This window comes from Lepus europaeus, chromosome 1 (assembly GCF_033115175.1).
Source record: "Lepus europaeus isolate LE1 chromosome 1, mLepTim1.pri, whole genome shotgun sequence".
Taxonomy (NCBI): Eukaryota; Metazoa; Chordata; class Mammalia; order Lagomorpha; family Leporidae; genus Lepus; species Lepus europaeus.
In genome coordinates, this window is record NC_084827.1 from 109,502,076 (window position 1) to 109,518,354 (window position 16,279).

At 37.1% G+C, this 16,279-nt stretch overlaps 1 pseudogene; it reads right to left on the bottom strand.

The window, feature by feature from the left end:
- Positions 1–7,109: 7,109 nt before the first annotated feature.
- Positions 7,110–7,441, bottom strand: LOC133763064 (ubiquitin-conjugating enzyme E2 variant 2-like; annotated as a pseudogene).
- Between the last annotated feature and the right edge of the window lie 8,838 nt (positions 7,442–16,279).

Genomic DNA, 16,279 nt, shown 5'->3' on the forward strand with positions numbered 1-16,279 from the left:
GTGGGTGCAAACTGATGAAATCTTACTTAATATATACTAAACTGATCTTCTGTATATAAAGATAATTGAAAATGAATCTTGATGTGAATGGAATGGGAGAAGGAGCTGGAGATGGGAGGGTTGCGGGTGGGAGGGAATTTATGGGGGGGAAAGCCATTGTAATCCATAAATTGTACTTTGGAAATTTATATTTACTAAATAAAAGTTTAAAAAAAGACACATATATTTGGCCATTTGTTAGTATCGCATAAATCTTGAGTACAATTTTCATGTGTATAATTCTTTTTTTGTCTATGATATTTCCAATATACTTCTTCTAGCTTGGATATTCCTTCCTTATCACACCTGTTATGGCTTTCCACTCTATTTTGTATTTGGCATATTAAATTTTTCATTTCTATTATTTCAGTTTAATTTCTCTTCAGTATCTCTATCTCCCAGCATTTTTTTCATTCATGCTATAAATGGATTTCCTTATCGCATAAATTTTTCTGAGTTTTTGAGTAACCTTATGTTTATTTATTTGCATTCATCTTCAGTTACTTCATCAATTTCTTTGTCTTCACATTCTAATATTAAAGTGTTTTTGTTTTTCTTTTGGGGAGTCATATTTTCTTCCTTGTTCTTGTTTCTTGTATTTCTTCATTTATTTCTAGGCATCTGTCGGAACACTTGTTGGTTTTCTCCTCTGATGACCTTTATTGTTGAGCTATGCCTCTGTTGCTTCATGGAGTATATGCTCCTTCTCTGGATATCCAGAGATGTGTACTGGATGGGGCCAGTGAGCTCTGTTCAGTGTTCAAAGCTGTTTCAGGTGTCCAGGGTGACAACAGAATTGGGCGTGGTATGCCTCCTGTATTAGCAAAAATGAGGGTATGATCATATCTGCTGCCATAATTACAGCCTCACCTCTTCTATGTCAAGATGATCAATGCCTGAGATTAGCCCACAGTGGCTAAAACCCCACTCACGCAGTTCCGTGATCACAGAAAGGATCTGTGAGGTTGGGGAGTGACTACAGAACCCTCTGCCATAACTCACCCTAGGTAATCCAGGAGCTCTGATCTTCTGAAGCCAGAGACAGTGATTGTTTAGATACCCAGTTATACCCCACACCCTATCATGCAGTCTCAGTGTTCCCACAGTTGTGACATGCAAGGGCTTTATTATCATCCCTGCAAACCTGCCTTGTCCATGGAGATAGCGGAGGTATTCCCAGAGCCAGTTGCCTATGGGTGCTCCATGTTGGCATTTTGAATCCTGAAGCCTGTGATAGGGTGGGGGGATGGGAGCACCTTACAGGCCTAAGTGGGTGCCCAGATCCCTGCCAACCTTCCAAACCAGACTCAAATACAGTAGTAAATATGGATTTATCCCTGTGATAAAAACTCCTAGTCACGTGCATGAGTATCCATAGCCTCTATTATGTTAAAATGGTGCTTTCTCCCTGCTGATCACTGGAGTGCCCTTGTGGAGAGGTAGGGGGAAAGAAATTGCTCTTCCTTCTTGGGGTTAAGTGGTTACCTTTCCCCTCACTAGGTGTCCAGGTCAGACTCGAAGTCAGTGTGATTCATATGATTGTCTCTCAGGCAATATCACCAGTGACACAGGCTGCTCAGTCTGTCCTTAACCTTGCGCTCAGAAGGTGGCATCTTCTTCAGCCTCTGGCTGAGGGAGTTGTATGTAGGTGCTGTCCTTGCTCGCCTGCTGCATGTTTGTATTGTCTATACTTCTGCATGAAGTTTCTCTTCTTTCTGTAGGATTTCCACTGCAAACTTCTCTCCAACTCTCTGGGAGTGCACTTCCTCCTCTGTTGTTTTGTTACCTTCCCCAGGTCAAAATCAGCACATCTTTTCTCTGTTCAGCCTACTTGAAATGAGCTAAAAATTTTGTGAAAATTCTGTATGTTGGTAAGTTTGTCCACAACGTACTATCACTATAATTACACTTAAAAAATGATTTAAAGACATCAGATAAAAGGTACGTGGTAGTAGCAGAGGGAAAAAGAAAAGCAAATACATATTGTCAGATACTACATTTATTGACCTAACTTAACATTTATTCTGAATTGTTATTGATATAATTTGTGTTGTTGAATATTTGCTAATTATCAAAATTAGCCAGCTGGACTCAGCTTAAATAAGCCCAATTTTGTTGGCAGCATTCAACGCATCATTATCAGGATGGCTTCTCTATCAGACTTAATCAGAGTGTTGACCTTGACCACAACATCATCATGGAGTTTCTTCACAGCCTACTTGATCTAGTGCTTGTTGACTTGATGTCCACAGTGAACTTGAGTGTGTTGTCTTCTCTTCTTTATGGCAGACTCAGTGGTCAAGGGGAGTTAGATGAAGGCATAGTGGTCAAGCTTGTTTCTCCTGGGGCCCCTCTTCTGAGGAGATTTGGGCTGACATAGGAGACGTAGTATCTTGGGCTGTGGGAACATTAGTGATATGCCAATCTGTATTTGTGTCTCTGGAGGCCTTTCAGCACTGCCTTCTCAGCTTCGAAAGCCTTTCTTTTGGCTTTGGCATTTGGAGGGTCATGAGTTACCTTTGTTGCCTTCAATTGCATCTGGGTAAAAAGGGGGAAATATTTTTTTAAATGTAGTAATGTTTTAAGTTACCTTAAATAAAAATGAAATTAAAGGCTTGCTTGTCTTTATTATTAGCATTATTTATTTCCATGGACTAAATTTATGCATATTGTGTACAGTTTATTATCTTCAAATATATTGCATGTACTAAATCAAGCTAATTAATAAATGCATCACCTCACTTTTTTGTGATGAAACATTTAAAATCTCATCTATGTCTATCCAGATCTATTACTTGTATTTATTTTTGCTGGTATTTATTTTGCTTATGTTCTTTGGATATTGACTCCTTAGCAGATGAGTGGTTTATAAGTATTTTCTCCAATTCCATAGGTGGTCTGTACCTCAATTTTCACCTGTTTCCTTAAAACATTGCCAAGACCAGTGTCACAGGGTTTTTTCCCATCTTTATGTTTCCACTAGTAGTTTTAGTTCCAGGTTTTATATTTAAGTCTTTCAAATTTTAAATATTATTTTTGTAATGCTATTTTGATAACAATTGCATTGAATCTGTAGATTGGTTTGAGTAGTATGGACCTTTTAACAGAATTAATTCTTCCAATCAATGAAAAAAGAATATCTTTGTATTCTTTGTGGTTTCTTTGATTAGTGTTTTATAATTTTCATTATAGAGATCTTTCACTTCTTCAGTTGAATTTATTAATGAATACATAGAATTTCTGTATCTATTACGGGATTTTTTTGAAATATCTCCCTCAGTAAGATCAGTGTTGCTGTATATAAATGGTTCTTTTTTATGTGTTGACTTTGTATCCTGCCAAATATCCCATAATTTCCCCATTCAGTATATTGACTGTGGATTTATCATGTATGGCCTTTATAATTTGTATTTTCCATCTACACCTAACTTGAGGAGAGCTTTTTTTTTTAAAATCAGAAGGATAGTGAATCCTATCAAATGCTTTTTCTTTTCTTTTTTTTTAAAGATTTATTTATTTGAAAGTCAGAGTTACACACAGAAGGAGAGGCAGAGAGAGAAAGAGAGAAAGGTCATCCATCTGCTGGTTCACTCCCCAATTAACTGCAACAGCTAGAGCTGTGCCAATCCAAAGCCAGGAGCCAGGAGCTTCTTCCAGGTCTTCCGCATGAGTGCAGGGGTTCAAGGACTTGGGCCATTTTCTACTGCTTTCCCAGGCCATAGCAGAGATCTGGATAAGAAGTAGAGCAGCTGGGACTTGAACTGGTGCCCATATGGAATGTGGGCACTGCAGGCAGCAGCTTCTCCTGCCATGCCACAATGTCAGCCCCTGATATGAACTTTTAATTATTGCTTCCATCTTATTACTTTCTATGGACTGTTTAGTTTTTCTGTAACTTCTTGATTCATTCTTTTTTAGAAAGATTCATTCATTTATTTATTTGAAAGACAGAGTCACACAGGGGAAAGGAGAGATTAAGAGAGAGAGGTCTTGCATAAACTGGTTCACTCCACAAATGGCCACATCAGCCAGTGAGAGGACAGGCTGAAGTCAAGAAACAGGAGCTTCATGGGTGTCTACAATGTGGGTGCAGAGTAACAATTACTGGGGTCATCTGCTGCTGCTTTCTCAGGCACATTAATAGGGAGTTGGATCAGAGATGTAGCAGCCAGCACCCACGTGGGATGATGGCATTGAAGGCATTGGTTTAACCCACTATGCCATGACCCTAGACTCTTCTTGATTCAATGATAGTAGGTTACAAATATCCTGGAATTTACCCAATTTTTCTGGGTTTTACAATTTGCTAAAATATAGTTATTCATAGTTTAATGATAATTTGTATTTTAGTAGTTTTAGTAGTAATATCTCCTTTTCATCTGTAATATTGTAATATAGACATTGAATTTCATTCTTCTGCATATGAATATCCCATTGTATCTATATTATTTTTTAACAGGACAAGAAATTTATTTTTATAATTTTTATTAACATATGATCATCCTGATGGATCTTACTTGCTGGCCTTTTAAATTTCTAAGGCAATTTCACAATTCATTTAAAGGTTAATACCACACAAGACCTATGGCATTAGCCACTTTACAAAACAAAGGTAAAATTGCTTCAAAACTGCTGTCTTAGAAATGTTACTATACTTAAGAGTGGCTCTAGATGAACTTCTCCTATAATCAACCAGTGTGTCTCACATTGCAGGCATATCTCGATTGTGACATACAAAATGGAGTCTGCCTTGGAGGCTGGTTAACCGGTATGCAGATTTCTGCAGAATTCCATAGTCCCAAAAATAAGAGAAGAAATAAACACTGTGGGGCTGACTCTGGCAACACAGGCTTGGGCATAAAAGAAAACTTCGCAAGAGCTGAAGTGGTTTAGGATAAGCCACTGAAGTTCCTAGGATCCTCAGTCAGCAAACAGTACTCAAATATTTATGAGCTTCCAGGTATGGCAAGACAGGCTTTCAAAGCAGAGGCTATTCCAAATACTGATTGAAACCATCAGTTAGCTTTTACAGCATCAGAGTAAATCAACCTAATTTCCCCTAAGTGGCTAAAAATGTGTAAGACTACATTTCAAGGTCATAGTTCATTTCAAATCTATTTTAATAAATCACACATGTACTAATTTGTATGTTCTCTACATGTAATTTTAAAACATTTTAAACATCTTTGATAATTAAGATAAATTAGTCATATGGAAATTAGTAAGTTTAGACAAATTGCATTGGCATTACTGTACCAAGAAAAAGCAGTTCAAAGCTTTAATTGTGAATGAGCATAACACAGACAGGGCGTGCATGAGAAATTTCTTTGTTGTACTATAAAAGTAAGAAAATATTTTAATATATATCCAGGTTGATTATTTTTTCTTTATAAGCAAGTTTTAAACATCTAATTTGACTTTTGACATTCATAATTCTGGTTTGCCTATGTAGACTGGGGAGAAGGTTGAGTAAAATTATTAAGCCAACCAAAATGAAAGGTGAGTTTACCTGACCACTTTTCTTTTCTTCAATGAATACATACGAAAACATCATTTTCAACAAAGCAGTACACTCAGTGCTTTGAAGTGAACAGTGACCTAAAGCCTCAGGTCACTGAGGAGAACATAAATGGATTTTCAACTTCAGAGTTTACATGTTTGTTATAATGGAATGTGGGTGGATAAAACTTGTCCTCATCAGCGTTAAAAGCATGAACTGGAGAAGGAAATGTCTCCAATTTGTTCAATCTATTAACCAAAATTTTTCAGGGAAAAAATAAAGACAAAAGATGTTACAAAGTAAAACAGCATGTATCTATGAATAATTTGCAATCTATAATTCTGTTAAGAATTATTAAATTCAAAAATCATTTTAATATTATTTCTGGTGAGATCAAATTTAAAATGTAACATTTGGGATTCTAACTTGTCCAAGGCAGTTAAACAAATCAGGTAATTTGTTCTGTGAAATACTCTGCAAATTCCAATTCACAAGTATACAAAGCAGAATTATACTAAAAGATGCTTACAGATGAAAAACTACAGTAATTCCAATTTGTGCTACCTTGGCAAGGTACTGTACACAAATTGTATCAACATAATAGAAATGGCACAGTCTCCGAGGACACTTTCCACATTTTATTTATATTTTATGACTAACTTTAATCTCAAAATCACATATCCATACACCTATATTCTTTTTTGGTTGACTTCACTTGAACTTAAATGCATGGTTTGTTAAAGAATGTAAACAAATATTTACCATGTCTGTTACATGTAACACACAGGAACAGCTTTTAACAGAAATTCATCGACCCCCCCAACATTTTTTTTAATTATAAATACAGGTATCACCGGCGCCGTGGCTCAACAGGCTAATCCTCCACGTTGCGGCGCCGGCACTCCGGGTTCTAGTCCCGGTCAGGGCGCAGGATTCTGTCCCGGTTGCCCCTCTTCCAGGCCAGCTCTCTACTGTGGCCAGGGAGTACAGTGGAGGATGGCCCAAGTGCTTGGGCCCTGCACCCCATGGGAGACCAGGAGAAGCACCTGGCTCCTGCAATTGGATCAGCGCGGTGCGCTGGCCGCAGCGCAACGGCTGCGGCGGCCATTGGAGGGTGAACCAATGGCAAAGGAAGACCTTTCTCTCTCTCTCTCTCTCTCTTTCTCTCTCTCTTTCTCACTCTCACTGTCCACTCTGCCTGTCAAAAATAAAATAAAATAAAGTAAGTAAGTAAATAAATAAATACAGGTATCAAAACAATCCTGAACATATTTTTATACTACTAGTAGTCAGCACCCACACTGCTTTAAAATTTAACACAATTTGTGACAATATTCATTGTACCTGCTACTTTAAACAATTTCAACTGCAGCTCTTTCACTAAGCAAGATGGATAAAGCATGCCATTTCTGTTTGTCCTTCTTGGGAATTTTACTTTTCAGAAACACAAGTTTCCACTGCCATCTCACACGTCTCGCCACACTTGCGTCTTGTAAACCCGAATCCTACTTGGAGCACTCCAGGTTTATGTTTAAATGACAGTGCCTCAACAAGAGAAAGAAAAATTAATATGAGTAGAAGGTTGTTGATTTAAGACAAGTTTGAGATCCATTAAAATTAATTGTTGTATGTTTGTCCTTCTGGTGGCTGTGGAAGCTTCATATTTTCTTTGGACATCATTAGACGTCTTAGCTCTTGAAGTACAACTTTAATGCTACATGAATTTTGCCATTTTGCTAATACTGGTATGCTCCGTGCATCCACCATTCCACTGGAATTATTTATCCCATTCATATTAATTTTTGTTACAAATCTAACTCATGGAGGAGCTTCTGGGTATTTAGGTCCACATTCTACTTTCAGGCTATATATTCTGTTCTCATAATTTGTGGAGACCGCCATCTTCTCCTGCAGCCCGACGCAGCCGCCGCACGCATGGGATGACCACGTCACTTCCCCTGTATTATTTCTTGAAGTCACATCTTATTGTATGTTTTTGGCACTTCTGTAGGAAATCAATTGACTGTAATTATGTAGACTTATTTATGCTCACTCTATTTGTTTCCCTTAATCTCTGTGATGATTAACATTATAGTTTGTAGGGTTTTTGGCCTTTTTAATTTTTACTTAAAATAATACAAAAAGTATAGAGTTCAATTAGCATACATAGATCTTACGATTTTATCACTTTGCAACATTTACTTCATGTGTAAATATTCTGTCCATATATTCATAGCATTTTTCTTAAAAGCAAGGATATGAATATCATATAATGTGGGATATGTGACATAGATCATAAAGTGGGGAAAGGAGGATATATTATGATATAAGCGGTATAATTCAGGGAAAACAATGTTCATAAATATCTACATACCAAAGCATATGATATCCACATTTTTGTACTCTATATATGTTAACTTCTACGTATGACAGAAAATATATAGGATTTGTCTTCCTCTGTGGCTCTTATTTCACCTAGCATGATGATATCTAGTTCCAGCTATTTTGTCACACATGTCAGGATTTAATTCTTTTTCATAGTTGAGTAATTTTCCATCATGTATATATACTGTATTTTATTTATCCCATTACTTGGGGGGCAAATGGATGAACTTCCTATCTTTGGTATTGTGATTTGAGCTATGATAAAAATGTGAGTATAGGTATCTTTTTCAGATGCTGAGGTAATATCCTTTGGATATATTCCCAGAAGTGTGATAGCTGGGTCGTGTGGTAGACCCATTTTTTGTTTTTTTGAGGAACATGTTTTGAAGTCTGATAGTTATGATGCCTCCAGCTTTGCTCTGATCTCTCCAGGTGGTTTGGGTACTTTGTGGGTCCATATAAGTTTTAAGGTTTTTTTCCTTTATCTGTGATAAATGTCTTTTGAATTTTTATAGGGGTATGCTGAATCTGTTGCTTTCAGTGGAATGGACATATTAACCATGTAAATTCTTCTAATCCATCAGTGTGAGATATCTTTCAATCTTTTTGTGTCTTCAAATTCTTTCATCAATGTTTTATAGTGCTCAGTGTTCAGGTATTTCACTTCCTTAGTTAAATTTAGTCCTAGGAATATTTTTGAGTAGCTATTATGAATTGAATTACTTCTTTTCAAGTTAGTTTTTTGTTGGCTTATGGAAACACTAATTTTTCTATGCTTGTATACTCTGCAACTAATTTATTAGTTCTACTAGAATTTTGGTGAAGTCTTCAGGGTTTTCTATATATAGGATCATGTCATTTGTAAATATGGACCATTTAGCTTTTTTCTTTCTTTTTTAGATAACTTCTCACTTTTCCTTTATCTAATTTATCTGTCTGGCACTTATGGTACTATGTTTATTTTTTTAAAGATTTATTTATTTATTTGAAAGAGTTACACAGAAAGAAAGACAGGTAGAGAGAGAGAGAGGTCTTCCATCTGCTGGTTCGCTCCCCAGTTGGCCACAATGGCCAGAGCTGTGCTGATCTGAAGCCAGGAGCTTTCCCTGCGTTTTCCCACTTGGGTTCAGAGGCCCAAGGACTTCGGCCATCTTGTACTGCTTTTCATGACCATAGCCGAGAGCTGGATTGGAAGTTGAGCAGCCGACTCTTGAACTGGTGCCTATGTGGGATGCCAGCAACTGCAGGTGATGACTTCACCCACTATGCCACAGCGCTGGCCCCACTATGTTTAGTAAAAGCAAGATGATAGGTACACTTGCCTTGTTTCAGATCTTAGTGAAAAAAATATCAACTTTTGGAAACTGAAAATTAAATTAGTTGTAACCCTGTTACTTGGTCTTTATTGTGTTGAGATGTGCTATTTCTTTACTGTTTATTGAGAGATTTTACTCTGGAAGCATGTTAAATTTTGTCTGATGCTTTTCCATATACATTAAAATGATATTTTATTCTTTATTAAATGTGATATATCACATATTTAAATTTACATAGGTTGAAACACTCTTGTATCCCAAAGAGATAAACCTCATTTGATTATGTCAAATGACAATTTGAATGTGATATTGAATTTGGTTCAGTAGTATTTTGTTGAAGATTTTTTCAGCTATGTTCATCAGAGAAATTGATCTGTAATTCTTGTTTTCTTTGTAGTGTCTTTGTCTTACTTTGACATCCAGGTAATGCAGTCATCCAAAAATTGCTTTGAATTATTCCTTCTTCAGCTTTTTGGTAGAGGTTGAGAACAATTAGTGTTGGTTTTTTAACTATTTTGGAAAATGTTCCAGTGAAACTGTAGTTCTCTGCCTTTTTTGATGAGAAGTTTTTTTAAATATTCATTTTCCTTATTCATTATTAACCTGCTCAAATTCTCTGTTTCTTGGAGATTCAGTTATTTTATTAACTAATAACTGTTATTACTTTACATATAAGAAAACTGGATTTTAGAGAGGTTGTCTCAGGACACAGAGCTAGTTAGCAGTAGAGCTCAGAATTAAACTACACCTTTGATGTTACTTATCAATTATATATATACACAAATATATACATATATAAATTTTATTTTGTCTAAGGAATATGACTTCATGATTTGGGAACATGATGCTTCTTCCCATACCCCCACATCCCTCCCAGCCATACTCCCCTCTTTATTCTTCCTCCCATAGATATTGTTTTATCATTAGTTTTATACTTGAAAAAATTAGAGGTATTTAAAAAAGTATTTCTGGTCTTCAAAGATCACTCAATTTATTTCAAATACATGCCAGTAGTTTTAGAGATCTTTGGTCTTATACAAAGAATAAAGCTGTTATGATGTAGATACTTCACAACTCTGAGTTCTAGCCAGTGGCTTAATCCTTCTCTGCAAGATTTTACTCATCTGACCATACATTAATCATAATTGTTTCTTCAGGGTCTTTTTAAGAACCAAAATAACACAAATTTATTCACTGAACATTTGAGGAGAAATTAATTGACATGTTTATATTAAGGCACATTATACATAGTGCCTTTGCTACACACAATGCCAAGTTTACCATAAACACTCAAAAATAACCTATTTGGGAGATAGTATTATGGGACATAGGATTAACTTTTTTTTTTGATTTTTTTTTATTTTTGACAGGCAGAGTTAGACAGAGAGGTCTTCCCTCTGTTGGTTCACCCCCCAAATGGTTGCCACGGCTGATGTGCTGCTCCAATCAGAAGCCAGGAGCCAAGTGCTTCCTCCCAGTCTCCCATGCGGGTGCAGGGCCCAAGCACTTGGGCCATCCTCCACTGCACTCCCGGGCCACAACAGAGAGCTGGACTGGAAGAGAGGCAACCAGGACAGAATCCAGTGCTCCAACCAGGACTAGAACCTGGAGTGCCGGCACCACAGGTGGAGGATTAGCCAAGTGAGCTTCAGCACCCGCCAATAGGATTAACTTGATACTTGGTATGCTGGTTCAAATCCTGGCTACTCTGCTTCTGAACAATATCCTTGCTAGTGTTCTTAGGAGGCAGCAGATGATGGCTTAAGTGCTTGATGCCTTGTCAGCCATGTGGGAGACCTAGATTGAGTTCTTGCCCTATAATTTTGACCTGTTCAAGCCCTGGCTGCTGCAGGCATTTTAGAGTGAACCAGCATATGGGAGATATATTCTTGTATTTCTTTCTTTCTCTCTCTCTCTCTCTCTCTCTCTCTCTCTCTCTCTCTCTCTCTCTCTCTCTCTCTTTCTCTCTTTCTTCTCCCTTTACTCAGCCTTTCAAAATAAATATAGAAGTGACCCTTACAAAAATAAATATATTTTGCTCACATGGGTGCTCAATATATGAAATGCTTTTCATAAGCCTAAGTTGCAATCCTTGAGGAACAGTTTTATTTTCTGTTTACTATTTGTTGAGTTCTTTACTTAGTTGGATTAATCTTTTTTATTATTATTATTTGACAGATAGAACTAGGGAGAGAGACAGAAAGGTCTTCCTTCCGTTGGTTCACCCCCCAAATGGCCACCACGGCCAGAGCTATGCCGATCCAAAACCAGGATCCAGGTGCTTCCTCCTGGTCTCCCATGTGGGTGCAGGGGCCCAAACACTTGGGCCATCCTCCACTGCCTTCCCACTCCACAGCAGAGAGCTGGACTGGAAGAGGAACAACCAAGACTAGAACCTGGCACCCATATGGAATGCTGGTGCTGCAGGCAGAGGATTAACCAAGTGAGCCACAGCGCCAGCTGTGGATTAATCTTTGAGTAGAAAATAAACTGAAAGTATATGGTTGTGAAAATTAAAAGAATAAGAAAGGAAGGAGGTGATAGGGTGTCAGTGTGTGTTGGAGGGTAGGGTGGGAAGTATCACTATGCTTCTTAAATTTGTATATGACACATATGAAATTTGTTCACCTTAAAAACTAATAAAACTGAACTTTAGGCAGTTTTATTGTATCTATACATAATTTCATGACATGAAGTCTTTGAGACAGCAGTTTTCTTAATAAGCACTTCAGTACTGTCTTCAGTTTTTTATTGGAGAACATTGGAGAAACCCTGCAAGATATAGGCACAGACGAAGACTTCTTGGAAAAGACCCTGGAGTCACAGGCAGTCAAAGCCAAAATTAACATTTGGGATTACATAAAATTGAGAAGTTTCTGTATTGCAAACAAACAAAAAAAAAACAGGAAAGTGAAGAGGCAACTCACAGAATGGGAAAAAATGTTTGCAAACTATGCAACCAATAAAGGTTTAATAACCAGAATCTACAAAGAGACCAAGAAACTCTACAACAACAAAACAAACAACCCATTTAAGAGATGGGCCTAGGACCTTAATAGACATTTTTCAAAAGAGGAAATCCAAATGGCCAACAGACACATGAAAAAATGTTCAGGATCACTAGCAATCAGGGAAATGCAAATCAAAACCACAATGAGGTTTCACCTCGCCCCGGTTAGAATGGCTCACATACAGAAATCTACCAACAACAGATGCTGGTGAGGATGTGGGGAAAAGGGGACACTAATCCACTGTTGGTGGGAATGCAAATTGGCAAAGCCACTGTGGAAGTCAGTTTCGAGATTCCTCAGAAACCTGAATATCACCCTATCATACAACCCAGCCATCCCACTTCTTGGAATTTACCCACAGGAAATTAAACTGGCAAATAAAAGAGCTGTCTGCACCTCAATGTTTATTGCAGCTCAATTCACAATAGCTAAGACCTGGAATTAACCTAAATGCCCAATAGCAGAAGACTGGGTAAAGAAATTATGGGATATGTACTCTATAGAATACTATACAGCAGTAAAAAACAATGAAATCCGGTCATTTGCAACAAAATGGAGGCATCTGAAAAACATCATGCTGAGTGAAATAAGCCAATCCCAAAGGGACAAATATCATATGTTCTCCCTGATCAGTGACAACTGAGCACCTAAATGGAAACCTGTTGAAGTGAAATGGACACTATGAGGAACAATGACCTGATCAGCCCTTGTCCTGACTGTCAAGGAACAACTTACTACTTTATTCCTTTTAGTATTTTTTTTGTTCTACTTAATACCATTGATTGAACTCTTTTATTAACACACAATTATTCTTAGTCATTTAAATTTAACTGAAAAGTGATCCCTGTTAAATATAAGAGTGGGAATAAGATAGGGAGATGTACATTTCAGCACGTGCTCAATCAGACATACCCCTAATGGTAGAGTTAGAATCATGCCAGGGGATTCCAATTCAGTCTCATCAAGGTGGCATGTACCAATGCCATCTCACTAGTCAAAGTGATCAGTTTCAGTTCATAATTGATTATAATGATAGGATTAAGAGTCAAAGGGATCACATAAACAAGACTAGTGTCTGCTAATAACAACTGATAGAATTAAAAAGGAGAGAAGGATCCAACATGGGAAGCAGTGTGTTGAAATCTTTACTTAGTATATACTAAACTGATCTTCTGTATATAAAGATAATTGAAAATGAATCTTGATGTGATGGGAAAGGGAGCAGGACATGGGATGGAGAGGGATGGGAGATGGGATGGTTGCGGGTGGGAGGGAGGTTATGTGGGGGGAAAGCATCTATAATCCAAAAGTTGTACTATGGAATTTTATTTTTATTAAATAAAAGTTAAAAAATTCTATCCATGGGGCTAGCATCGTGGCATAGTGAGTAAAGCTGCTGCCAGCAATGCTGACATCCTATATGGGCACGAGTTCATGTCCTGGCTGCTCCACTTCCAATCCAGCTCCCTTGTAATGGCCTGGAAAATCAATGAAAAATGCTGCAGATATTTGGGCCCGTTCTGGCTTCAGTCTGGCTCAGTGCTGACTGGTGTGGTCACTGGGGGAACAAGCCAGTGGGTGGAAGACCACTCTCTTTGTGTCTCTCTTGTCTTCTATAACTCTGATTTTCAAATACATTAGATAAGTATTAAAAAATAGTAAGTGTGGTGTATCTATTAAAAACGTGCATGTAGGGTATACATCACGTCATTCAATTATGTTTACATTTATTAAGTTTATGATTGTTTATCAGTTTATAATAGAAGTACATTTATCCATTATGAATATCACTCTGCTTTATTTTTCTTATTCTATAGTGTATTGTCTGTTTTTACAAAATGCTACTGCATGTGATTTCACGAATATCATCTCTTCTTAGTGAATTGGTTCTCTCTTTATTTTACATTATCCTCAGGCTAAAATTTAGTTAATATTTACTTTAAGAGCCTTTTACACTGTTTATATAATCAGCATATATGTACAGAAGAGTCAGGATCTTTTTGCCTGGAAAGAGATCACTCTGCCTTTTCCTATTTATCTTGTGTGTTGCTCACTTTTTATATCTTCAGTGGACATTCCAAGTTAATACTGAGATAGTTTTGGGAATGAATTACTGATTAAGTAGTAACATTCTTTTTTTTAAAGATTTATTTATTTGAAAGTCAGAGTTACATAGAGGAGGGAGGAGAGAGAGAGGGAAAGAGAGGGACAGAGAGGGAGAAAAAGGGGGAGGGGGGAGGGGGGAGGGGGGAAGAAGGGAGAGGGGGAGAGAGGAAGAGAGAGAGAGGTCTTCCATTCAATGGTTCATTCCCCAATTGGCTGCAAAGGCCGGAGCTGTGCTGATCCGAAGCCAGGAGCCTCTTCTGGGTCACCAACGTGGTGCCGGGGCCTAAGGAATTGGGCCATCTCCCAAAGTAGTAATATTCTTAAGATTTGCTATAGGAGCTTTATGAACAATCTAAGTAATAGCATATAAATCTGCATATCCATTTCAACAGATAAATATATGTAAATATTTGTGATATATTACATGTTGGGGATATTTTAAAAGTCATTGATGAAGATGATATGCATAGAAATAAATCAATGTACTTTAATCCAATGTTGGTGGGAATGTAAACTGGTAAATCCTATGGAAGACAGTATGGAGATTGCTCAGATAAAAATTTAGATCAACCATATGACCCAGCGCTCTTACTCTTGGAAATATGCACAAAGGAAGTGAAGTCAGCATATGAAAGAGTTACTTGTATGTCCAAATTTACGGCACCTCAACTCATAATTGTTAGGATAGGGAATCAACCTGGATGTCCATATTCTGATGACTGGATAAATTCATATACTCACAGAAGGTGTTATTGTAAAAATTAAAGTTAGGAAGGAGGAGAGCGTGAGGGAAGGATTATCACCCTTAGAACTGTATCTATAAACTACTTGAAACCTGTTCTTACCATTAATAAAAAGTTATTTTTTTAACTTTTATTTAATGAATATAAATTTCCAAAGTACAGCTTATGGATTACAATGGCTTCCCTCCCATAACTTCCCTCCCACCCGCAATTATTTTTAAAAGGAAATCTTTGTTAAGTCACTTATTTTGTAAATAAGTTTTTGAAATCTGAATTTTGTTCTCATCCGCTTAAACAACTGTAAATAAGCATCCATCTACTGCTGACAGAATTTTACTTAAGCTGAATGGAATTTTGGGGGTTTCCTGTCATTTTCTTGAGTTGTGTTTAGTGGCTCCCATTTGCATCTTTGGCTCTTCCTAAAATTAAATGATTCTATGGCTTTAGTAAAAGAGCATTATCTTGTCAAATTTCTTACCTTTTTATAGCATACTCTTTCATTATCTTCAAGGTCTTCCATTCCGGGTACAATTCCCCAAGATTTGACAAAGTTAAGATTTGGTCTTGCCTTCTTCATTTCATTAATTATCTTTTTATCTTCAAAGTTTACCTATCATTTTGAGCAAATGCTCTATAAAATGTCTCCAAATTATATGTTCTTAAAGGCCAACTTGTAGCCCAACATTTGCAACAACACTTCAATACTCCCTTTTGCTTTTCTTACATTCATTTAATTACTCAGAGATCCATTAATTCTTTTGAGGTATAGTGTTTTTCTGAATCATACTTTTAAATTTGTAAAGATCTGTATAATGTTCCTAGTATGCTGCTCAGCAGAAAGATTTATTGTTTATTTTGTCAATATTATTTTAAAGGTGTTGCCCTGTGATGTAAATCCTCCTCCTCATCATTAATACTAATTTTACTTTTTCATAATAATTTTGTGATCATCAGCTCTGTATAATATAGAGGCAATTAATTACATAGTAAAAGTGAAAATAAACCTGATGAAAAGCACCAAAAGAGATGCTACCCCACCCCACCCCACCCCACCCCACCTCACCCCACCTCACCCCACCTGATCACGGGGCAAGAACAGTGCCTACCATTAGGACAGATTACTTTTGAGTTTGCCTGTTCTAGAAGGAGCCATGCAGAGGTCAAATAAAATTTTTTAAA